The sequence below is a fragment of the Brienomyrus brachyistius genome, chromosome 2 (genome assembly GCF_023856365.1).
Source record: "Brienomyrus brachyistius isolate T26 chromosome 2, BBRACH_0.4, whole genome shotgun sequence".
NCBI lineage: Eukaryota > Metazoa > Chordata > Actinopteri > Osteoglossiformes > Mormyridae > Brienomyrus > Brienomyrus brachyistius.
The window spans coordinates 45,875,169-45,901,035 of NC_064534.1; the positions used below are offsets into that span (position 1 = coordinate 45,875,169).

The 25,867-nt window shown below is 41.6% G+C and overlaps 1 protein-coding gene across 2 annotated transcripts in view; it reads right to left on the reverse strand.

The window, feature by feature from the left end:
* Positions 1-25,867, reverse strand: part of si:dkey-215k6.1 (transmembrane protein 132C) — a 212,496-nt gene that overhangs the window by 181,354 nt on the left and 5,275 nt on the right. The window contains exon 2 of one of the 2 annotated variants that reach the window (XM_048996459.1): positions 14,048-14,112. The exons of the other annotated variant lie outside the window; for it this stretch is intronic. The gene's annotated coding sequence lies outside the window, so the exon portion shown is untranslated. The remainder of the gene's footprint in view (positions 1-14,047; positions 14,113-25,867) is intronic. 2 annotated transcript variants of the gene reach the window in all.

The following is a 25,867-nucleotide window of genomic DNA, read 5'->3' on the forward strand; positions in this document are numbered from 1 at the left end:
GCATTTATAATAGTAACAAAACTGTTTAGGTTGACACCTCATTTTATTCTCCTAGTCAGTGTCTCTCTGTTCTCTTCCACTGACTCGCTTTGTTCAGGCTGGGTCCCGATGCTGAGGAATATTTTATGTAACAATGCCATCCAGACAAGCAGTTTCAGAAGCTCATCTTCTCACGTAGACTTGCACCTTCCACCTCCTTTTAGCTAGTGCAAGACAGAGGCTGCTTTTTGGATGGCCCTTTGAGTCAGTGCTGTCATTTTATCATTCCATTTCTGTCCTCCATAAGACAATTTGTAAAAGCTGCAGAAAAATACCACAAGGGCGGGGTGTAGTGGGGGCAACTAACATTTACAACAGCGATTAATACTATAGATTAAACCTTTGTAATTCAGGGTACTAAAGCGATTTGATTCTGCTAAATAAAACTGTTTATCATATGGCTGTTTTCCCCATTTAATTTCTCCTTCCTTCGGCTTTTGAGATCAATCTAACAGGCACTCACAGCAGAAGGTACACTTTTCATGAATCTCCTTGAAAACTGCCTGAGGAATCGTTTGTTTTGCATTATTAAGGCTATAATAACTCATGCTCCAAGCCCAAGGGTGTGAGTTGTGCTATCCCCCATTTCGCCTTGAAAGTTGTCCGCAACATCGGACTAGACCCACTTCAGCCCACAGTGAATACCAGAGCACGGCTTTAATTGGGCTTAATGCAGCGCTCAAAGCCTGGAACCTGGGCAATGCACTTGGAGACTAACAAAATAGCACTTGAAGACAAATGAAGCTTTTTATCTTCGGTCCTGACCCCAAATGTGACTCAAAGCAGCCCATCCCTTGTACCCCTGGTAACCCTAAAGATCACGGCTGTGAAGTTGTTAAAGCCATTAGCAACAATAGTTCTAACCTTCACTCTTGAACCTGCTTTGAAAAAAAGCTACATAAAGCACTAGATTCTGTTCCCTAGCTATAGTGAGCATTTAACGTTTGGGAGCAAAAGATTATTTCAACCAATGGCAGTGCAGCTGCCCTTTCTGCTGGGTGTACTTGATGGCAGAAAACATGAGAGAAAACTCCTACACACTATGTAATGCTAGAGTACACATTAAATTGATTCACCTTGCCTCTGGGTCACATAAGTGACGGCATCAATTGGCTTATACGGAATAAAACTTCACAAAAAAAGCCATCCAAGTGGCTTTTTAATTACAGCCCAATTCTGAAAAATGGCAGCCATTAATTTGCCTGTTAAAAAGTCTTCTCTTAGGTGTTTCATTACATGATTGGCTGTTATTTTCTCCATTTTCCTTTATACGTTATTCATGTAGTTGACAGTCTTCGACAAGAAGGCGTAAAATGCTCATTGCTGCAAATGTGTGGGAACAGCTGAAACGACAATCAGCATTCACAGCAATTACCAATACACATCAGATAATTAGAGCACGTCTTTACAAATAAAACTTTACATAAATAGTATTAATTGTACAAAGATTTACAAGACAAGGGCCAATAATGTATTGATAATCAAACAAGATTTTAGACATTGTACTGCAGGGTAAGGTCATTGGAAGACAGTCTGAGTGATTAGCTATCCATTGCCTGAAAGCCCATCAAACCCAAGATTATTAATAACTATATCTGTCCTCTAAGTTCCCTTCATATATATAAAACCGTCGTAAGATAAAGCTTTGGGCATGCCAAAAAAAGCTTTTGTGCATCTAAATAGACTCCAGAGTAGAAAGACAGAAATATCATTAGCTCTGCACACAAGCCTCACAAAATAAATAAACATAGTCAGCAAGTACATTGTGTTATCTAGCAAAATACTATTTAAAAATTCATCGGAACTCTCAGTCTTCTGCTGTCATTTGTGTGAAACTCGACCTATTCCTTTGATGAATCCCTAAAACATGGTGAAACAATCTTCTAGACTAATTAGTTACACTGATATTTACTGAGAAATGCATGAATGCGTATTAGCTGCATAGTAAATATAAATATCTTGTAATTCCAGGAATTACTGTGAGCATGCAATACTAAATTGTTTTATATAATCCCATTATAGTGGACTTGCTTATAACGGAATATCGTCTGTGATGGACGAGGTCCGCTGGTCCCAGAGTTCTGTCGAGTTGAGCTACTTTTTCGAGTTAGGCTACCATAGAGCTAATCGATAGCCGTAACACTAACCTTTACCCTAACCCCCAAAAAACCCTAAAACCCTATCCCTAACCCTAACCCCTAAAACCTAATCCTAACCCCCAAACGGTGGAACTGCACATGCAAAAAAAGGCTCAATAGTACGTGTCGATAGGTAGCTCAACTCATCAGAACACCGGTGATACAGTAGCTAGTGCAGATACGTAGTCGGGACATAGTAATGTTCTATAAATACACATGGCGTAACAGTAGGCAACACTGATTGGTCTGTGTGGCTGTCCATCACCAGACACGCTGTGAGTCGGCAGATGACGCACACAGCTGCAGGGATGCAGTAAGCAATGAGATCAAGGTTATCCCTTGTTCTGTACATGTGTAACCACTTATAGGCCATATATACTTCCAACAGTCAGGTAAAGTTGGATTACTACATATACAATATAATAATCTATACCACAAGTGTGTCTGCTGGGGTGTGGCATGAGTAAATGGTGTCCTGTAGTTGTGTTCTGGGCATACAACAACTCTAGATATAATGGACTTTAATGGACTGTGTTGCCAGATCCCTTAAAGTATATTCTAACGGGATTGAACTGTGTGTGTGTGTGTGTGTGAGTGGGTATACCTATCCTTATGGGGACACAATGTCCCCATAACGTGATAAATATCCGTTTTTTTCCCTTATGGGGACCGGTTTCCTGGTCCCCATAAGGGAAAACTCTATTTTATAAAAATCGGTGACAGCTTTGGAAAAACTAAAAATGCAAAAACTGTATTTTGCTTCGTTACTTATGGTTATGGTCAGGGCAGGGTGGGGGTTATGGTTGTCATAGTTAGCGTTAGAATTTTTCCCATAGAAGTGAATGAGCGGGCCCCATAAGGATAGGTATACCCTACATGTGTGTGTATGTGTGTGTGTGTGTGTGTGTGTGTATGTATAGAGTTCTTTTTTTCATTTTAACCCATTTCACAATTTTTCATAACGGGTTGATGTTCAAGTATGTCTTGTGGTAATGAAAACTAACTTTGCTACAATTGCAACCCGTGAAGAAGAAAAGTTACCATCACTGCCAGTCACAAAATGAAAAAAGAGGGATACATAAGGAAAAAAGATCACTGCATGTGTTCCTCAGTGTCGTTAGGTGGGTGGGTCCAAAATGTGTCAAACATGAAGACTGACAGTTATGCTTAGCTCAGGATTTTCAACAATGTAAAAGTCTTCATGGTTTTAAGCTCAAAGTCATTTCATCTGACAAACTGAATCCAGTTATCAAAAGGACAAGACACCTTTGGCTCTCTTACACGTGTTTGCATTGATGTCAGTCTCACTTAAGCAAATCTGCCCCATGTACTTTCAATTATATTTTCTCCAGCTATATATTGTACAATTATGTTCTCTACCCTAGAGTAAAGGTATCTTTTGAAGTATTTCACTTTCCCAGAGGTAATCTAATCTCTCTATGCATAGATCTTCTTGTTGTGAATTGCTGCTCTCAGCTTTTCCGTCAATCTGGATCATTTCAAGACTGAATATAGCAATGATTTTAATTGGGCCTATTCTGATTCTTCAGTGATTTTCATTTTCTTAAAAAACGTCCAGATTCAAGGAAGTCGTCCTGTATTATGTACTTTTCTGCCCGGCATTCAAAAATGGGCAAAATTACTATTTCAATGTTTGATCCCACTCACCTTTTTGCAACTAGAACTGAAAAGAATTACCACTTACCACAATTTGATAAATTCTACCAGAACTTTTTCAAATTTATGTGTTTACTAATTTCTGCAAAACACTCAAATTCTGAGTAAAAGAAAACATTGCTAAAAGTTTATGAAAATGCATAAAAAGATAAATCATAATAAATTTTATAGCACATTAAGACCCCACAGAAGAGTTATCAATATGTGTTATGATTATGTTGTAAATATTGCTGAAAGTTAACTTCAACTTAAAGTGCTATTTTTCGACTGGCATCATGTATAGCGTATTCCCAGGTTGTCTGCTTTGTAGTGTTTGGGATAGATCCAGTAGAACTGGGCAATATGGCAAAATATGTTAACAATGATCATTTTTATCATATTAGTCGATATTGATTATTATTGATAATTTGCTTCAATGCTCCATTTTCGCTTAAAATTCCATTAGCATTCCTCATAAACAAACTTGCAACATGGAAAAAGATGGACTGCAAACTGAAATATAATTCTAATACATAAATCACAGAAAAATATTTTTTTGTCCCATTGTGTAACATTAGAAATAGTATGGTTTGTTGCTGGATTTTTCTCTGACTGCCTCGCTTCTCGTACCAGAGACCGGGCTGGTAGAGCTGCCACCAGTCCTGTATTTAGGCCTATGAAATCTTCCATAATAAAAAATAAAGCAATGTGCACCGTTTTGAACCAATACACGATCCTCCCATCTCCCACCGCACTCCATCCCCCCAAACCTGGCAAATTTTATCGCCAGGGACCTGGGACAGGGTGAGATGCCCCATATTTCTTGAGAATGAAAGTGGGAAGCCTAACTAAATTATCTATCCTTTCAGGTCTGAGTTGCCTGCTTTTACCATAGTGTGTCAGTGTGGTGTCCAGAGTGTTCTTTTCAAGATAGAGAGCGTCCTAAGCTGGCCGTTGAGCTGGAAGGTCCTCTGGTCCATGTCACAAAACTATAGGTCTATTTGCCTGCTTCCTGGAGGACAAACATTGGCCATTTGGCGGGAAAGAAAATATTATAAGAAAGAGTATTAATCCAACGTGGCTCTCCATTTTGATGGCAATTAAGACTAACTAATGCAAAAATGACAGTCAACTGCTCATAATGAGCATCGCAAAGTAGGTCTGTCAAGTCAAGTTGATCTAAATCAGTGACAAAGAGCAACAGTAATCAGTCAAAGAGCCATGAAGTAACACTTCTGTAACAATCTGCTATCTCCCTCTGGGAATGACATTTCAACATTTTCTCCTTTCATATCACTTAACCATCACACTTGCAGATCTCAAGTCTTTGTCACCAGCAGTCATCAGATCGCTTGTAACACTCAAAATGTATCAGTAACAGATATGCTACAAGTTAACGGTAATGATAATAAAAGGTAATGAGCTTGGCTCAGTAGTCTGAGGGATGAATACTGCCGCTAAACTCATAATACAGTGTTCAACAGTATTCATCATGAATGGGGTAACACTTTGCTGAATTCACATGAAGAAAAACCCAACACAGCGGCATCATTCCTACTCCAGTCCGATACAGACTTAAAGATAATATAACAGAAGAATGGCAAACTCAAGGACTGAACACACTGAAGTCCTGTAGTACATGACACAATCCAACCCCATCTTTATACAAAATCTGTGGATTCATCTTGTCCTGAATTTACAGAGTAGTCACTAGGGCCACATCAATCCCTTTCCCTGCTTGTCATGCTTACCATCATCCCTCCAAGATCGAAAGGTCAAGCCGTGTGTAGAGTGAACTTCCCTCTGACGAACACAGGCATCACGCAATCAGTACAGACCAAGCCATTGATGCCGACAAAATATCTACTCTGACTGCCAGCAAGCTAGATAAGAGACAGAGTCAAATGTTCCACCACCTCTTTCAGGTGTACTCAAAACGTCCAGAAACATTTCCAACAACAGCAAATGCATTATGCTTTCACGAAACTACTAAAGTGACACTATTAGTTTAGATACTGAGCACATGCTTTTTGCTCAAATTGTCCTGCATATTTTACAATTTTATGCTCCAGCCTATTAACTGCTGGATGTTTCAGATGTGGCACCTTGCTCACTAGGACTTTAACCTCTGAGCCCCAGAAGACCCTGATAAATGGTTAGAAGATGGATGGTGAGATTTGATTCAATGCATTTTTTTCATGACTGAATGAAAGTAAAATCTAATAGTCAAACAGTCTAACCTCCCTTACAGTCAAACCTCCCTTATTCAGGCAGAATAGGACCGGAGGTTGCCCGTAAGTAAGAAATACCCGTAACTTATAAATACATGAACAGTACAGTACAACGTACATGTACATGTGTACACATACAAACTACATGATAATTATGAGGTGCAAGGCTTATAATAGGATGTTATTTCAGTCTGAGCTTGCGAATCACCCCGTTTTATTCTTGTAGTGGTCATCCAATTTTTAACCAGCATCAAGTGAGCTGGATGATTTTTTCTTTGCTCTTTCAAATATCGCCTACCGTTTACTTAGCCACTCAAAAAGGGTGGTTTTCTTTTTCATATCTCTGTAATAACATCGAGCTTCTTTTGGAGGGACATGACACTACGCTTCCTTTTTGAAGCCATGGATTTTGCACAGTTTTACGCGCCGCTGTAAGTTCACAGACTCGTCCTCTAGCTCGCTTTCCATTCGACGTTCGCTCCGCCTCCACATGCAGACTCCGCCCACAGCCTCGTCCTCTAGCTCGCTCTCCAGTCGATGTTCGCTGCGCCTCCACGTGCAAACTCCGCCCACAACTCTTTTTATGCGCCATTCGTTACTTCCGTCTTCCGAAGTGAAAAATCGCCCGCAGGACGTCTCCGGAGCTTTGCTCACTTATTGATTACTATTGTTGGTTTGCATTGCTTTGATGGATGTTACTGTGTATGGAGTTGCCCCAGGAGGGGGGTGGGGCTGGAGCAAAAGGGTGCAGTTGTTCGCTTTTCACCTTCAGCACATTCAGGGCCTTCCTCCATCATAGTAGTGCAATTATTTGGAAATTTTGATCAATATTGAAAACTGATATTTTTGTCTACTATCGCTAATACTGATACCGATAACCAGTTAACCTCTGAGCCACTTCCTGAGTGGGACAACAGTGAAACTTAGTATAATGATGTTACTTTTTTTTATTCTGTGGAAAACAAGAGAGATATCTGCTGTCAAGATTTAATTAAAAAGGCTGGTATTTTGGGACCTTTTCTAAGTAGAGTTGCCATCATCCCATATAGTAAAATGACATTCTATGTCCCACTTTGAACCAATATGGGATGCAATTTGTCCCGTATTTTCAGACCAAGTGATTGACTCCCCCTCCCCTTCCCTTGCTCAGCAAACTTTATTATCTGGTACCTGGGGGAGGGAGGGGGTGACCGCTACAGAAAATGCAATGGTTGCCAACTGGTCAATCGCAACAAGATACTGTGGGACACCCCCCACGGAAAGCCAAAATGTAGTGAGAGGACCCCCCTCCCAACAAATTATACTGTCATGACCCAATAGCTGACCATGTTTTTTTTTTCTAAAAGTAGCTGTCACAGTAAAAAAAAAGGTTGGAGACCTCTCATCTAATGCAGTCCTCTCCATTATTTTAGTAGCCCTGTCTTTAGCTCTGGTGCTGCTAACTTTTAATATTGATCAAGTTTAAATACCAGCTGGCAATATCGGCTAAGATTGACATAGACTGATGCTGATATCGGTGGCATTATATGTGGACCAAAATATCAGACATCTCTACTAAATCTCTCACCTGCAAAAAATATCTGCAGGTACTTACGGCAGCCACATGGTGCCTTTGCATACTTTCTGAACCACAGTAGAAGAACGTTACAAAATTGTCATACTATCTTACTGCTGTAATTATAATGCAAAATTAAATATTTTCCTGAAGATAGGTACAGTATCAGCATGACACCTTATTGGGTTCCCCAATACATGTGGTTTTGGAACTGGTCTGACACCACAGGCACTTTCTCGTTATTGCATTGACTCAAAAAGTATTTGATGGATCTTTTTCAAGCTTTGCAGATACATTGTCTGTGTGACAAACTGAAGCTGAGTAAATTTTTGAGACAAATCTCATTCAAATTTAAGGAGCACAATGCAGTTTTGACATCATTAGCACGATAACTTAAAATTTATTTGAAGGATTTTTTTTTTAAACTTTGCTGACATATCGTATCAATGAATGTCTGGAAGTGATCACATTTTGAGATAAATCACCCCAAAACTGAAGGAATGCTGTGTGTGTGTGTGTGTGTACTTGGGGGTGTATTAATTGGACAAATATGTAGGTGACACTTCTGATAGCCAAGAATTTTCAATTGGAAAGCTGTTTTGCATGCTGTAAGTTACAGAATTGTTTATATGTCGATAAACGGTACTGCATGTTCCAGTTTTTTGGTCACGCTATATCAAAATGAAAGGTTTGGATCAAGAGCATTGTTTCCAAAGGCAAAAGAGCCATTAGGAGCACCAGACATAGACTGGCTATTATAGTCTGTAAGGCTGCCTTTAACATTAGCATTGAGTAGATTGTCTAATGTTTAATACAGTTCTGGGTGCTGAGCCTGGCGTTATTGCTGTGACTCAGCGCTGTCGGGATGTTGAGGTGCTGCCATGTTCCTTGGGGATTTCAGAACCCGTCAGGCACCCATCCAAAGTGATGACATGCTACCAGTTACTTCCAATAATGTCAGGAACATGCTGACCTGTGTCTAGCCTACAGGGTTGCTGCTTTCAAATGGGATCTGTTATGGGTACTTAGTATGGTACAGCACTGGGACCTTGTACATCTGTTGCCCCCTGGGTGGAAAGTGGATATATCATTTGTCCTGCCTAGCCTACTGGGTGGCAGGTAGATAGGGGTGGCCTAGTCTGGTCCTGTCTCCTGTAACTGTTAGCTCCTGGTCAGTATAGTCTGACTTCATGCTAAACTGTCACTTGGGCTTTGCTCATGTGGTCATGATCCCTTTTATTGCAGGAAACTGGGAACCTGGTCCTCACCTGCATGGTCAAGAGCAAAGGGGGAGGCTTTTGCATGGTGTACACAAGTTAACTAGCAGAGTTTTGTTTTGCCTTGCTCTAAATATGTCACCATAGTGAGTCATAATTGTAATTCAATAGCATTCTCCCTGAAATCCTTAAGGTTTTTTTTTTTTTAAATCCTCTATCTTTAGATTTTCATGTTTATCATCTATAACTAAAGGCTGCAGATTCTTACCTATGTTAAAAAAGTCAAAATTAATACCAAAGTGCTGCAGGTGCTGTTTTTTCCCTCCATAATTAGGATGTGGGCGTCTTTGAAAACAGTTTCTTCCTTTTACTTCTTGCTCCTCTGAGAATGAGGGCAGAGTCACTCTCTCAGCTGTGAGTCTGTTTTGCATGTCTGTGTCTTCAGTGTGTGGGAGTTCTCCCACTTCAATCTGCTTTGTGTATGGGTATGTGTGTGTGCGCGCATGTGTGTGTGTGTGTGTATCGGGGTGTGTGTGTGCGCGCATGTGTGTGTGTGTGTATCAGTGTGTGTGTGCATGTGTTTAAGATCACGCATATCAGCCTTCAAATGCAACATAAAGGCAGTGTTATCTTTCTTGCACGAGGAAACAGCTCAGTTCCTGATCCATTCTCATAATTTTCTGTTATTTTAAATCAGAAATATTAGTCAATGAATGTGTATATGCTCGAATAAGGGAAATGGAAAAGGCCTTGTGCTATGGAGAACTGTGATTTCTATGAATTACTGCAGAACAGACCGTTTCATTCTCCTTTCATCTTACGCATCCATCATGGAATGTTTAAACAGGAAGGTAATAAACTGTGACATTTAAAAATCTTGACTCAGTGTCATACAGTGCCAGACTCCGGCCTACATATGACAGTACAGTCATGTGAATACTGGTTATTGCTGCCTGGATATACAGGATAAGTTCAAATAAATGTTGTCTTGTTATAACATCACTGTCCTCTCAAAAGTGCAAAATCCATTGCTAGATAAATGGCTATGGTTACACATCTCTTGGGTATTTATAACCAGACATTATCCACATTCTGACAAAAGGTTGCCATTGCCAAACGACTTTGCATGATTTATTTTGGTGGCACCGTTTTTGGTGCCACCAATGTGCTGAAGGTGGAAAGAGAACAACTGCACCCTTTTGCTCCAGCCCCTCACCCCTCCTGGGGCAACTCCATAGCCCAAAAAATATACCAGCAGGCTCAGTAAGGCAATGGTATGGACAATACACTGAGGTCTACCACAAAGACACACCATAAGCTACTCTCTGCTTCCACAGGGTGTAAAAAAATGGTAACTGATTACTTAGATTTTAGTTTCATTCAGTCATGAAAAAATATATAAAATCATATTTGACCATCCATCTTCTAACCATTTATCAGGGTCTTGTAGGGTTCAGCGCCTTTTCCAGGCAGCATAGGACACAAAATGTTTTATTATGTGGCTTTCAGAAGTTTATGTCGTTCGTTTATTTAATTCAGATCTTTGGTTCTCAAACTATGGTACGCGGGGTCACTTCCATCCGCAAACAACGGTATCAATCAATGTGAATGTTTTCATAATGCTGGTATGCCACTATTACTGTGGTCACCCTAGGCTTTTATCATCACCACCACCCCCTCCCCCACATCGACATCTTTGCCACTGGTAAGTGTACTAAGTTCTAGGTCAGTGTGTTACAAGCGGTTTCCGAACAACAGTCCCAGTCACAGTCATGTAAAGCTTACAAAATGAGATGGGACTGGAGAGGTTCCGATTGGTTCTGCAGCAACATCTAAGCATATCCTTTTTTGGTTTAGTGACCATCTAACCCTGCTGGTGAGTTTTTCTTTGCCAATGCAGTCTGTATCGTTATGATTTTTCAGCTGATCCCCTTGACACAGTATATAATTTTTCAGGTTCTCGTGAGCGATGCACCTGCATTTATTCTGGCTGTGGTACTATGTTAGTTACCAAAGAGTAGCTTTGAAAGCTCACATATCTAATTGTCAAACCTGACACAAACTGCTAATTGGCATTCCAGCTAATATGACTCACTTTTGAGATTGTGTTTGTAGCTGTAATTTATTTACTTCAATGGCAAAATGCTTTTTCATGTGGTGTTCCCATAATTTTGTCTGCCACTTGTTTGTGCGCATTAACACAAACAGCCTATTCCTCCCAAACGAGAATCATGCAGCTCCAACTGAATACAAAGAACACAAAGACAGGGTCAATGGGTTCAGTTAGCCATTTTGGCTAATTCGTGCGATCTAAACGATTTTGTACGTGGTGTTATTGCTGGTGACAAAAGTGGCAGTTCCAGCCACTTTCCTGGGATTTTCACACACTCTGTCTGGAGTTTTCAGAGAATGGTGCAATTATCAAAGACCATACATGGAGCAGTAGTTTTGTTGCTGATTTAGGTCAGAACAGAATGGCCAGACTCGTTAAAGCTAATAGGAAGATCACAGGTGCAAAAATAACAGCTCAGTTCAACAGTGGTGTGCAAGAAGGATTCTGGGAATTTAACCTTAAAGCAGTTCTGGAGGTAAAAGTGGGTCCAACCCAATAATCACATGTACATGTTTGTAAAATCTGACGCACAACTTTGTTTCAGTGGGACATCGGTCACTAAAAACATCAGAGAATAGACATCCCTCATTTGTCATCTTAACAAGAAGTTTCACTAGCGGGACCAATGTGTCTTCTGACAAGCAGGACAGGCCAAAACCACGTAGTCTCTGCCAAGTCACCGGAACACCCCACCCCCAGCAAACCCCAAGCATCACCATACCTTCACTTGCTGAACTGTGAATTAACAGAAAATATAATTAGCCGTCCCGGCTTGCACGCCAGGGATGGCGCTCTGGCTCCCTGGGCATCCCTGAGGCTGCAGTAAGCAGATGTGGCGCGCTCACAATACAGCTAAATATACCGCGTTAACAGAGGAGATTAATTAAAATGAACACGGTTCACAGGATCCCTCTCTCTCTCTCACACTTTCTCATTCTCTCTCTCTCTCTTTCCTTCAGATAGCAGTGAATATTTAAAGAGGTACGACATCAGAGGGGCGTCTGCTAGCTGTTGACTGGCTTTGTGAAGGCATTTAGGGCACCTGTAACAGGTTCTCACACCTTTGTGATCTCGGGCTTAAAAATGTGATGGATGCTGAAGAAAGGGCAGAATATTCTTTGTTAGGACAAAACTTATTAACCACACATAGTCCAGTAGAAGTCATATCATTTCTGACTTCACTACCTGGTCTAATTGAACTCTTACATGCCTGATTGTTCTTTTATGTCAAATTAACTACTTTTACAGATCTAAACAGCTTCTTAGATCAGCCGCGCTAGGCACAATGGCTACTGCCTCCTTTATCAAAGAATTTCTAGCAGAATCTGGCAAGTAAATATGCGGTTTGACTTTAGTTCATGTCTCTCCTCCCACCATGAGCACTGGGGACCTTCAGACAGCCCAAGATAAAACTCCCCAATAAATCCGCACCCCCCTGTGTGTTCTGGAAGAGCATAAGAAAAGGTATTTTCCTCCATTCAAAATGAAATCCTTTAATATGCCAAGTCATATTCACATGCTGGATAAATCATCTCTGCTGGCTTAATTAATCGTTTTTGTTAGTGCAGCTTTCAAAAGCACTAGCAGGAGTGTTTTTTGAAAGGCTGTGATACACATACACAGATACAGGCAAAAACAACCTGATACCTAAGGCCTAATGCAAAAACAGCAGCCTATGATAATCAATGCAACTGTGCTCTGAATACAGCTCCAGTGGCACTATTGATGAGATCCACTGCGAAATAGTCTGCATTCCTGCTAGCACATTTAAAATCTCATTAAAAAGGTTTTAAAAGGTTGTGCCCATCCAGGGCTACCATATTAAACAGTGGAATAGGCATATGCAGATGTCTGCTCAGACATTTCAGGCCGTGATGCATTTTCATAGTCCTTATTAAACCGAAGGTGAAAGAAGACCTCACTTCACATAACCACAAACAGAACATTCAACAATAACGCAGACCAAGGGGATTTTCCACAATGCAAGATGGTTAACTTCAGCAAGAAATCACGATTGTCCAATTAGAGTTAACGTAAGGAGCATTCCTACTGGACAATAATCTTCTAGCTTAAGCTATCCCAACTAACTGAGAAATCTTGCTTTGTGGAATCATGGAATCATGGAAACGCTCCAGTTCCTGGGATTTTACTATTTCATGTTTTCCTGATGTTCAGGTGAGGTTCCTCTGGGTGTTCAGGTTTATGCCCACTGTCCAAAATCATCCAGTTCTGTCTTCTATAAATGGCACATAGTGCATTCCTGTGTGTGAGTGTGTGCCCTGTCATAGACTGACATCCTCTTTAGGTTACATACCCTGTGCCTCCAGGTTTCCCCACACCCCTGCAAAAGGAAAGATGGATGGATGGATGGATGGATGGTGGACAGATGCATCAATGGAATATCCACCCAGCCTTGGGTTTTTTTTAGAATCAAAACGTATCTTTTTTTAAAACCTGGGATGAGTAGCTGTAAAGACTCAAGCTGAGAGCCCAGTGGGCCCCAGCTGCCCGGAGAGCGAGTTCCTCCCTCATACTCCATTCTGTTCCCTAAGGCATGTCATTATCATATTCAAATGGGAAGACAAGCTAACCTTCTCTACTTTCATCTCAGAAAATACCCTGGTTGTACCTTATCAGCCTTGAAAGTGAGCACTGTGGAGAAAGTATCATTCGTATCTCTGGTAGTTCTCTGCTGATCATGCCATCTGCTCCAAGCAAGGTGATTCAGTCCATAATCAGTTCCACGGTCTCTCTCTGCAAAGTGTGCCATTCTTTAGGTCTTGGCTGGGGGGGTTGTATCACCATTCATATCTCCCACTTTCCCACTTGAGCTTCCCCTCTGCAGATCAGCAGTATGCTGAGGTAATGGTCAACTGCACACAACACTAGGCCCCTGAGCCTAAAGATGGTGAGTTGTTGCCGGCAGTCAGCCTGGGCACCCAGCTTTCCCTGGAATCTCTCTCTCCCTCCAAACCCCTTAATCCGCATGCTGGCTGTAAGCCGAAGGACAGTCTCTCCTCCAGCCAAGCTCAGGGCAAGGGGATGCAGCTGGCTAAGACAGATACACACACTGTAAGTCAAAAAGGAGGCTCTCTCACCCTGTCTTCAATCTTGGCTCCCTGACATGCTTATTCATGACCACACTGGAGTTAGGATAGGTCACCTGTATGCACAGTTACCAGAAAGAATGTGGTCACAGTTATGGGCTGCTGAGTTTGTCTTTATAAATATATGTTAAGTATTTAAGCACAGTGTGAAAATGCTACCATTGCCTAAGGATCCGCATAACACCCTAATAACCAGTGAGACAGAGAGAGGTCTGCTTAAAAGCAAAGCAGATTGTATCTACTTTTTGTACCAGGCTTTGTAATATTAGATTTTGTCTATCTATGTAGCCACAGAAGCAGGCTCGCTAAATATAGAATTGAACTGTGAAACTGATTACATTCGACACTGAAACCATCCCTAAATACTACGCCATCTACTGGGTTATTCTATTCCACTGCAAAAAATACCTGATATTTCAGAATATATTCAAGACAACTGTCTGTAAGTACAATGCTGAAGCAAGTTATATTCCAGGAAACACGTCCACCTGCAAGCCCAAAGAGGCGAACTTCATGAGGAAATTGACAAATGCCTATTTTCTGTTTGTCAGGCACAAACGCTCATATATAAATCATTGTAATTTGCTTTGGAGTCACACAAATACAAACAAAACCACATGCAAAATCACCATGCAGTAAACAGACGGTGGCATGCAAAATAAAATAAACTGTCTCCACCTCCCTTGGCAGGAGAGCTGCCATTTTATATTATGGCTTTTCTCTGGCTTGCAGATTAGCACGGAGAAAAATTAAAGGCACACAGCTTCAGGCAAAACCAAAGGATTTGGGTATGAAGAAGAGGACCTGAAACTTGTGAGACAGAAATAGAAGAAGAGTGACAGAGAGACAGACAGACACAAAAGAGATGTTACAAAGCCTGGTAAGGAATATGCGAAGAGGAGGAAAGATAGAGGGAGACAAAGAGATAAAGGGGGAGATTAGAGAGAGAAAGAGATAAAAATGTAGTGAGGGTGAGAGTGGGAGAGACAGGTGGAGGGAAGAAAGACACAAAAGGGTGGGGAAGGTAGGAGAGAGAGCAGAAAAGACCTAACAGGACTGAGGGAGGACAGAAAGAAAAACAGAGGAATGTTCTGTGAATAGTAAGTGCTGTTTACAGGTGTCTCCGTACTGATCACTTATATTTTGGAATTCAGCATAATGAAGGTACAACCTGATACCCAAACATGCAGCAGGTGCAGGCTAGTCATCTTCAGCTAGGAATCCTTGTCATCGCAGCTTTTAATACCTACGGCAGTATTTGTAATACTGAATTGAATCAGATCTATGGAAGACGGTGGGAGGTGGAAGGGGGGATGTTGGGAGTGGGTTAATCATACAGAAGCTCTCTGTATTCCAGATAACTGCCACTGACACTATCACAACCTCTCTTCCCCTCACACTGTGGGAAGAAGCAGGAAGCTACTTTTGCCAAAAGAAAGGATTCCTTTATTTGAAATGGCTGAAATTGCAGAGCAGTGATAGAAAATTCAGTGGCTATGCTGAGTTCACGCTGATCAAACATGACTGTCTCACAGACACACATTACATAAAGGTTCTGTGACTCAAGTGCATTGTTTGTCACTACAGTGCAACTGAAACACACTCCCAAGTATTGGTTTCTCCAATTATCATTGTTGGTGACTAACTGAATTATAGGAGTTTTTGTGGTCCTGCTACATGTGCCTCTTCAGTATGTCATAATGAACCTCCCTAAGTAAAGAATATTATGAATGGATTTGGAAACGCCTTACAACACAATGCAGACACATCAATATGTAGATTAATTAGGTGAGATTAACTGTGAGAATGTGGTGTTTGTGAGAAATTCTTCCCGGACAGCCACAGCAGCAGCAGAGACCTAACAAGTGCGATCAGACTGTCGACCTGTCAGGCTGCCAGATAAATAAATTTGACAAGGCCAACCCTTTTACCAGCAATTAGAACTCCTGACAAATGGCAGGCCAGCCACAAAGGTGGCGGCCTTCGATGGGTACAAGGAATTATTTAACGCTGGTAAAGTACCTGCCTGTCTGGCCAAAGCAGCGATCGCAGGGCAGAATATATTCATCAGCGATGCATGTCAGGAAGCCAAAGCCACTTCAGTGCTGTGTGTTGCGGGAAACAGCAAGCAAGCTGACAGCAAAGAGCAGGACTGTAATTTGGAAAAAAAGATGACAAAGCGGCTGCATTTTTAACAGGGAAATAACATTTTTAAATTGCAGACAGGCTTGGACACATAGAAATGAATAAAACTGTATGGAGTCTGATGTGATGTCTTTTCATTTTCACAAAGCAAACTTAGTGTCTTGCTTGAATTCTGGCGCTCAGGGCTGTGCGGCTTCAGATGAGCCATTTGCATTGATTAAAATATCAGCGGAAAAAGGAGGAATATTTTTATTTGTAAGCACTGTTCCCCTCCATCGTTGTGTGTATGTGCTTGAACAGTTCAAATGACTGGGGCCGAAATGTGCACATGACTTGGCCCTGATACAGATCCAGGAACCCACAATCACGTGGAAGGCGATGTCACGTGACGCACCCAGAATGGTGGCGTGGCTGAGATCCTGGAGGAGGGGCTCACAGGTCAGCTGCTGGGAGCAGGCAGAGCCTCAGCAAGCCCTCCCCATCGGTGATCTCCGCCGTGATGCAGAGGCAGACGGCGGGGGCCGGCGCGCTCCCACAGAGCCGCTCCGCTTGAGCTGTCAAGCTGCACACTCCAGAACACTGCATGTCTGAAGTCTGCTGCTTCCTGCTGCCTGCGAGCAGCCCGGGTCTTTAAACTCAAGAGACCAAGTAATAGTTCGGACTGAACACCCCATGTCTCGAGAAGAGAGAAGAAGACCCCCCTCCCCCACCAAGCCAACTAACTGGCCAGTGTCTAGGGGGCTGCGGAGACCAGCTTAAAGCTGCCAGTGAAATCAGATGCATCGTTTTCAGGGTAAAAGTGAGCAATATTTGAGCAAAATGACTGCGAGAATTCCTCTCTAACCTCACCTTTTTCAATCACAACAACCAAATCGCTTTTCAACCTATAGTGTTTCTGTTGCAAATGTACCAATAGTAGACACCTTTAATCTGAAACAAACTGGTAAAATTTGTCCTAGAGGCATAACCCTCACCTGCTCAGTAGAGTACCACAGTTTATCAGTATATACCTCCATCTTACAGAATAAAAATATTTCTGCAATACTAAGGTCTTAAAGATCTGTACTATTTTAAGGATTCATTTTTTTCTCAGACCTTTTCTCAGACCTTTGACCAATTTGAAACACAAGTTTTGTTAGCACATGGTTTGGAAACAGGGCTCCTTGTACTGTGTACATTTTGTTCAGAAGCAAAAAAATAAATTAAAACACTGAATATGGGAAACAGAACAAGTCAGCAGCTCCTTTGAGCTCCGACTCACTGCCAGGTCACTCTCTCTCTCTGTTTCTCTTTCCAGTGGGGAAACTCTGACATTTATAGAACAATTAATTTCAATCTTAATTACAATTAACCTACAAAGAATATAAGTAAAACAGAAATGCGGAAATAGCCAAAAGTGGTCCTAAGCGTCAATAAACAGCAGCAAAATGGCCTCACAGTCCTGCTGGTTTCAGACCAGTTTAAACTAACCTGCTCCCCAAAACACAATGTCAATGGGAGGGCTGCAATATGCTGCGCATTTGCCTTGCCCCGCCATCTTGGTGAATTGTCAGTCATTGTAATAGAGTACTCTGAATACATCAGTGCAAGCAAGTTAAGTCAAATAGAGCTTTATTACCACACCAGTCATATCCAGTACACTATATATGGTAACGTGAAATAACATTTCATAAAAGCAAACTAAATAAAATTAAATGAAAGCAAACGATAAAAAGAGAAAATGGATATTACTGGATATGAGGCACACACACTGAAAGCAAAATGTTAGTCATCCGCTGTTATTTATCAGGATATCGTTAATTTTCTGGTTATTCCAATGTCTAATGTGACACTGAAGCAAATGAAAGCAAATAAATGTCTAGAGGTCTGATTTATTTCTGGCTGGGAGAAAAAAAACCTGAGGAAAAATTGTACAGAGAATGTTTTGGCATATTTACAGATAAGTAATTACAAATATAAATCCCATGATTATTATTCATCATATATTAATATATATTGTTTATTGTTGTATTATTTCCATGTAATGGTTTTGTTAAGCAATTATGTAGTTCGATGCTGTGATGTTAACGTTACAATGCTCTGCTTGTTGTGGTTGTTATTACAGCAAATCTGGTTTGATCGCACATAAGTTAATGTGTTTTAAAGGTAAACTGTCGATCAATATATTTTATCCCTGGACATTTAGCTTTCATTTGGCTGGAGGAACTGTCTGTGGAGTTGTTTGTCTTTGCTTTCCTCTCTTGGTGTCTGCGATGCTGGTACACTGCTGTGTCCCACGTTCACTATTGGTGCCCAGTCAAAGTTGCCTCTGTCATACTTAGTGGCTGGTTTGCCTAACTTGAATGGGTAGGAATGGCCTTTAGGATATGTCTTCATGTCATATTTTCAAAACGAAAAATTTATTTAACGTTATCAGCAAACCTCTCGTAAATCACGTGGCACAAAAATCCATAAAATGACTTAAATTACATCAGTCGCCACATCCATACCCAGAATGGGGATCATGAGATACAGAAGTATTAACATGCTAACAAAAACTAAGCCAATATTCTCTAGCTAACGAAGAACAGTATCGCTATCTATGGAACTGACTACATCGAAAAGCTAGTCATTTTAGCATTATTCTTAACATTACAATGCGGCCTCCACAAATGCTGTTAAGCTTCTTCTCGGTATGATCCATTTTTGCGATGCTGTATAACTACTGGCGGCGTTCACTACATTAAATTTCGTCCTGAATTGCCATTTTTTTTAACAGTTTTGTGAATCCTAAACTATCCTTTACCTTTGTCACAAACCCTGTTGCTGTTGCAGCCAACAACAGCACATCCAACCATGACAAATGCAACAAAAGAGCACAGAGAGTTACACACAGAGCATCGCAGCAGACAGGAAACCATATACCATATGGAAGATGACAGCCGTTGCTTAGTGTGGATGGTGGGGTTTGTGTCATGTGCAACAATCCTATACGGGAGAATAATGCAACGCGCCAGGAAAGAGTTTGTAAACGTAGCTTGTTTATTGGGAACAAATAAAAAATACAATAAGCATGTGGTAATATTTCTGGGAAATCAGCAACATCTACAGTGACCAGAACATGACATGGTCCAGCACGCAGACCCAGATTACTACAGAAGCCTCATTAAGCGGGCAGTCGAGAGGGTATCTCATTTTAAAGTGCGAGCCCGCAAGGGTGATAATAAAATCATCACACTGTTTCTTTGATACTATACTTAATTACCTCTCAGAGGAGAATCAAATGGGTAAACAGTGCTTAACAGCCAACTGGGAGTGTTTAAAGTGTTTTAGAGCCCAGAAATATTCACAGCAAGCACTAAAGAGCTTCCGAGGCGGAACGCAAAATGGCTGGGTGGCGCACACAGCAAGACACAGTTTCAGCTAAAAACACAGGGCTAGCGGAGACCCAGCTGCACACTCACTCATGCAACTGTGAAAGAAGGCAAAGTGCAAAGCCATGGTGCTGATGTCCAGCGCTGGTTTCCTCACAGCAGGGAAGGGTAAAGGATTTTGGGGTGACCCAATGGAGAAGTGTGCCTCAAAAATCCTTAGACAATCTCCGGAGGAAGCTGGGGACCCTGTAGAGACTTTCCACACAATCTAGCCAAAGTACTAACAGCGAAACTGAAGGAGCTGACAACCACCGGAGAAAAGAAAAGTCACGCATGAACGCACCCACAACCCCGAGTGTCTTTCGGAAAAGAAAAATAAAATATTTCAACGCCACTCTGAAAAGGAGTCCCAACCTGTCCCGGCCTTTCGAGGAAAGGTTGCTGGGGAGGAAACATGTCACCCCCTCCTATATTCCCAAGTAAAACTGTGCATTTTGGACATGCAGCCCATGTACAAATGACCAGGCCCTATCTGGGGGAAGCAGGCCCACACATCTCCCGCCCCAGAGGTGCAAGGGGGCACCATCATTTTTGAGGAGGGTGACTGACAGCCACCACTGCAGCAGAGGTTGTACGAGGCAGCAGAGGAAGAAGGGCGGGGTCTCATCCATCCACTCCCAATAGTTTCATAAAAAAAAAGATGAATATGTTATTGTCGGCTCAAATGTCAAGAGCTGAATCACCAGTGCGACAAGGAAGGGGGGGGAGTAAATGTCAGTTGTGCATCACTATGAGGTGGGAGAGACACTTGGGGGATATCGATTTCCTGAGCAATTTAGAATATTTCCCCTGTTTTACCAGTGAGCAATATTTACCATATGTACCCAATCAATCTTGTTTTCAGAAATTCAATTTGGTATTAATAATCCATGTAAAATATAATCAATTGCATTCCTTCGTTAAGTACAAAACGAGACTAATCCTATATCTTGTCTTCTCATAAACATCCTCTGCCAGTCACAGCTGTGAAGTTGCAGCCTTTGCATGATTATCAGCCAAACCGACCCCTTCCCCTACACCCCCAGCACCATCCTTCATAGCGTGAGCACAAGGTCAACAGCCAAGGGGACAGGAAGCAATGTGCGGCTGCCCACTGGAGGAGGGGGGGGCAGTGTTCCCCTCACCCCCAGGAGCAGCAGTCACTGCATTCCTCCTTTTCGCTCCCCTAGGTGCCTACAAGGATCAGCCAAGGCAGATCCAATACCATGCAGCATGACAACTTATACCCCACAAACTTAAATTCAGCCTAAGGAGGCCAAGGCATAGAACACTTCTCATGGACTGTGGATTAAGTCAAATTTAATCAGCCCTACTATGAAGTCTAATGATTGCAGGTCGAACCTTGAGTTCTGTAGGTGAACACTGTCATTAAACTAGGCCTAAACTAGACCTGCACTAAGACATATACAGCCATTACTGATGACTGAGTAGCATCATTAGGGACAAGAATAACCACAGCATCCTCTCCAAACCCAGCAGTTTGTTACTGTTTATTCCCCAAGTCACCTCATCTACCAGATGTTACACTGTTATTTCCCATAGAACTGTAAACAATTCAGCTCTTAGAAAATACGTTGGAGTCGATTCTGAAGTTTTTTTTCAATGAAGAATTGCATCTTGGAGCTTTGATGGTTTCAGTGTGAAACGAACACACAGATGTGTGAGCAAATACAACAGATAAACAAAAAAGGCAGAAACCAAACAGAATACAATATACAAGCTAGAATGTAAGAGACTGCACCTTGCAGCTATTTGGTGGATATTTACATATATAAACAATTAGCAGCATTATAATAAATGGTCAGTGTACCAATTTGTCCATGTTGTTTTGTCTAAAAAAGATTTAGTCAGTGAAAGCATATGTGTTGAATGGATGCAATTACGCATTTCATACCAAAACTATAATGGGGTAATGCAGACATCAGCCGTAATAACATTTAAAATCAGTTCTCATTTAATACGCTTTTACGTGTATAATAAAGCATGTTATGCTAAGATAACACAATGCATGCATAACAGTGATGTCCCGAGCTGATAACAATGATCGGAACCGGGACCGATCCAGGCATTTTTTCATTGATCAATATCAGCTACTACAGCCCGATCCAAAGCCTGATCTATTGACTTTCCCCCATCCGCCTCATTTATGTTACTTGCGTAGACTGTAAGATTCCGTCACACACTGCAGTAAGCCAGAATCGGCAGATATAAATATTGAATAGATCACAATGGGGTAGCAAAAAAGGTGTACTGAGACATCCATAATGGATTAGTATACACACCGATCGCCCATAACATTAAAACCACTGACAGATGAAAGTGAATATCATGGTGCCATTTTATTAGGCATTTGAACAGTTAGTTCTAGAAGTTGATATGTTGGAAGTAAGAAAATGGGCAAGTGCAAGAATCTGAGCAACTTTGACAAGGGGCAAATTGTAATGACTAGAGACCTGGGTTACAGCATCTCCAGCATTCTACCAAAAGTGGTCCAAGGAAGGCCAACTGGTGAACCGGTGATGAGGTTATGGGCACCCAAAGGTCAGTGATGTGCGTAGGGAGCGAAGGCGAGCCCATCTGGTCCGATCTCAGAGGAGAGCTACTGTAGCACACCTTGCTGCGTATGGGGCTGTGTTGCCGTAAGCCAGTGGGAGTGTCAAGGCTGACCCCTGCCCACTGCAAGAGCGCCTACAATGGACGCGTGAGAGTCAGAATTGGACAATGGAGGAATGGAAAAAGGTGATCTGCTCTGACAAGTCATGTTTTCTGTTATATCATATGGATGTGCTGGGTGCATGCGCGTGTTTTTCTGGGGAAGTGATGCCACCAGGAGGCATTATGGGAAAAAGGCAAGCTGACGGCGGCAGTGTGATGCTGGGCAATGCTCTGCTGGGCAACCTCAGGTCCTGGCAATCACGTGAATCAGTGCTGCACGATGGCAAAATTCCAGATGTCATGATGCGACTTTTTTTGCAATATATATTGTGATATTTATAAAGCAAAAAGGAGTTCAAAATAAATTTCACACAACTGAATGATTTCAACAGCAAGGATGAAAATGATTATGATTGGCTCAGAGAGTGCATGCAGAACTTGTGCAAAAGCAGTGGTGGCAAATTTTAAACTTGAAAAGGAACGATTATGAAAACTGAAAAGTTTGATAAAGTTTGTTTCCTATGACAGATTGAAAATGTTTTGGCGAAACTTAAACCCCCCACCCCCCTGGACTCGGCAAATCTTATCACGAAGATTTCAAAATATCATAACTGTATTGCACAATAATGTGTTTTTCTAAAATGCTTTATACTGCGTTATAATTTCCAGAAAGTATGAAGGTATGAAAAATCCTGATCTCAACCCAGCTCAGAATCGCTGTCCTTGAGAATTGTATGCGCATAACATGCAATGTCATTATTAATTTCGCACCTAATCCCAGTTGTGATTGATGGTTCACTGTGCGTGCAGATACTGCATGTCATTCACTATCAACAAACTTTGTGTATCCAAAAATCCTTACATCACAGTAAATTATGTCGAGAGACTTCTCTTGTAGATTAGTCATGGATAATGAGAACCGTGCAGGTTCTCCTTTTGTATGAAGCAGAAGAAAGTTGTAGCATGACGTGTTTGATTTAATTTGGCTTGCATGACATTGCACGTCTTGCATTGTGCACATCATGATGAAGATACTGAAACAATATATCATGCATCCTTAATGTGAATGTTACTTCAACACATACCACCTTGACACATACCTACACTTTGTTTCAGACCAAATACGCCCTATCATGATAACAGTATTCCCCAATGGCAGTGGTCTCTTTCAGCAGAATAACGCCCTCTGTCACGCTGCTAAAATTGTTCAGGAGTAGTTTGAGGAAAATGAAAAAGTTCAAGGTGTTGACTTGGCCTTCAAATTCTGCAGTCCTCAATCTGATCAAGATCTGTGGGATGTGCTGGACAAACAAGCCCCATGCATGGAGGCCCCACCTCAGAACTTACAGGATTTAAAGGATCTTGGTGCCATATATCAGGAGAAGATCTTTAGAGGCCTTTTGGGGTCCCTGCCTCAACAAGCAGTACGAGGGACAATATTAGGCAGGTGGTTTTAATATTATGGCTGATCATTGTACATTATTGTAGAACATGCACAAAGATAATAAGTCATCTCCCAAGTAAGCCATCAGACGGAAAGGAAGTGCTGATCTCAGCTTTGTGCATGCAGAATTACTGTTGACTTTATTTGTACAACAAGGACTATTTAACTTTGTTATTACAACTGGAATCTGCTCAGCCCAAAGCATCTCCTAAAAGGTGCTTCCACTAAACCTAAAGGACCAATTTACATAATTGTATTTATTTATTTATTTATTTATTTAAAGAAAAAGAGCCCAGTGTGACCTGATTTGCCAACACTGTTGCATGTGGGAAGACACGGCTGCATTGCTAAGTACCGAGAAGCACTGTGATCCTCACAGAGCTAATCGATAAACGGACTGAGCCGTTTAAGACAGGCCTGCGTTGCTGCTGCAGGCATTCCTCCTCAGCCTCATATGGTGCATCAAATAAAAAAACAAATGAAAACACCAGAAGAGGAGCTGACACTGACAAGCACCTGACGGTTCCCTTCGCCTTGGTTATGAACTACTGCAGCGGTCACAAAAGCCATTAAGGTTTACATTCGATATGATGAACAAGTCCTCTCTTGCGTGGAGTGCTTTCCCCCCTGACTCTTTACCACTTTTTCAGGCCCGCACTGACACTGTCTCATCACACCCCAAGCCGGAACACAGGCGTGTCAGGCCAAATGCAGACACCATTACTACAATTATTCTCATATTTAATAACAGTTTGGACACACAGAGGATTGCCACGCCATTATTCCCACACACCATCTTCTCCTGAATGTTAATAGGTGTGTAAAACACCGCACCAACCCAAAAGTAATTACAAACCCGGGTTCTGAGTTATTCATCACTGCGGGAAATTTGTAAATGGGTACCTGTGACCCTCTCACATATTTATGAATTCATACGTTCACGTGCTGGGGAGTGTGTGATTGACTCCAGTAGTAACACAGCAGCTTCATTTCTTTGCCCAGCTCGGCAGCTCTGTACACGATAGTGTACAGTGCATCCTCCTAAATAAAATGAAATGTATATTATTGACCGTAATGTTTGACCGCCTACATCAATCTCATTGGTACACAGACAGCATGACACAGAGAGGCCCCCAAAGGCTGCTTCTGAACTGAGAGATAAATAGCCATGTACTAGAATGAACTACTGCTTCTATTTAACATTTGCGTCCACTTCTTCCTGTTACACCACATAGGCTGGGTCTCTTAAACCCGAGCGAGTCCCAGAGGTAACCACATGTGCTGTGACATGACACCACATTAACTGGAATGAATGTCATCATTCACTGGCACAGATTAAAACAGGCATACGGCAATGCTTGATTCAAACTGCATAACAACCACAAGATTAAAAACGTTTTTTAGTCATTCTTACCAGGATTGCTATTAAGTGCACCTAACAGCACAGCATGAATAACATTTTTATCAAATAATTTAATCAGAGAACTGTTTTCCTCCAGCATGTTCAAGACCAAAAGCACTAACTAAACAAAAAGCTTTCAAAGCAGACAAAAAATTAGCCCATTTAAATATTTCTGTCCATGCAATATAATCAAATATTGCATATACTTTTTTCCTGAATAACAGAACAATTAAACCTGAACTACAGGCAACAATTTTAGTAACAATTTATCTGGCAACCTGCAGCAGAGTGAAAATGTTTCCGTAAACAGAAAGACTGAGCTTTGTTTCATTACACAATGCAACCTTTAATCTAGAGACAAAATTAAGGCTCGTTGCAAGTTGCAGCCTCGTGCCCAGCAGCCTCTTTTGTTGCACTGCAGATTCACTTCATAGCAGCAGTTCATTGACACCATGTACATGTACATTTCATACGTATGATACTGCTCAAAACTCCCTGCAGGGCAATATCTACCCCAGAGCCCAACCAAACTAGGGGAAGAAAAGATGTGACTTCAATGCTTGACTTTCAAGACACTTTTTGAGGTAGTTTACCTTCATTTAGAAAGACAACAGCAGCCTGCCAGTCGTTTAAAATGCCGTTCTAAACATAAGGGCACGAGGCCTCACAAAAGAAAGGAATCTGTCTTTGGCTGAGTTTGGAGGCGGGGGCTGGCAGGCAGGGGGGCTAATGGTGTGTAAGGGAGCTCCTGG